The following is a 421-nucleotide window of genomic DNA, read 5'->3' as shown; positions in this document are numbered from 1 at the left end:
CTTACAAGGGATGTAAAGGACCTCTTCAAAGAGAACTACAAACCACTGCTCAGTGAAATAAAAGAGGACACAAACAAATGGAAGAACATACCATGTTCATGGATAGGAAGAATCAATATTGGAAAATGGCCACACTGCCCAAGGTAATTTATAGATTCAATGCCATCCCCATCAAGCTACCAATGAGGTTCTTCACAGAATTGGAAAAAACTGCTTTAAAGTTCATGTGGAACCAAAAAAGACCCCGCATTGCCAGGACAATCCTAAGTCAAAAGAACAAAGCTGGAGGCATCATGCTACCTGACTTCAAACCAAAACAGCATGGTACTGGTACCAAAACAGAGATATAGACCAATGGAACAGAACAGAACACTCAGAAATAATATCACACATCTACAGCCATCTGATCTTTGACAAACCT

The sequence above is a fragment of the Mandrillus leucophaeus genome, unplaced genomic scaffold (assembly GCF_000951045.1).
Source record: "Mandrillus leucophaeus isolate KB7577 unplaced genomic scaffold, Mleu.le_1.0 Scaffold1541, whole genome shotgun sequence".
Classification (NCBI taxonomy): Eukaryota; Metazoa; Chordata; class Mammalia; order Primates; family Cercopithecidae; genus Mandrillus; species Mandrillus leucophaeus.
Note: the sequence above shows the minus strand (reverse complement) of the source record.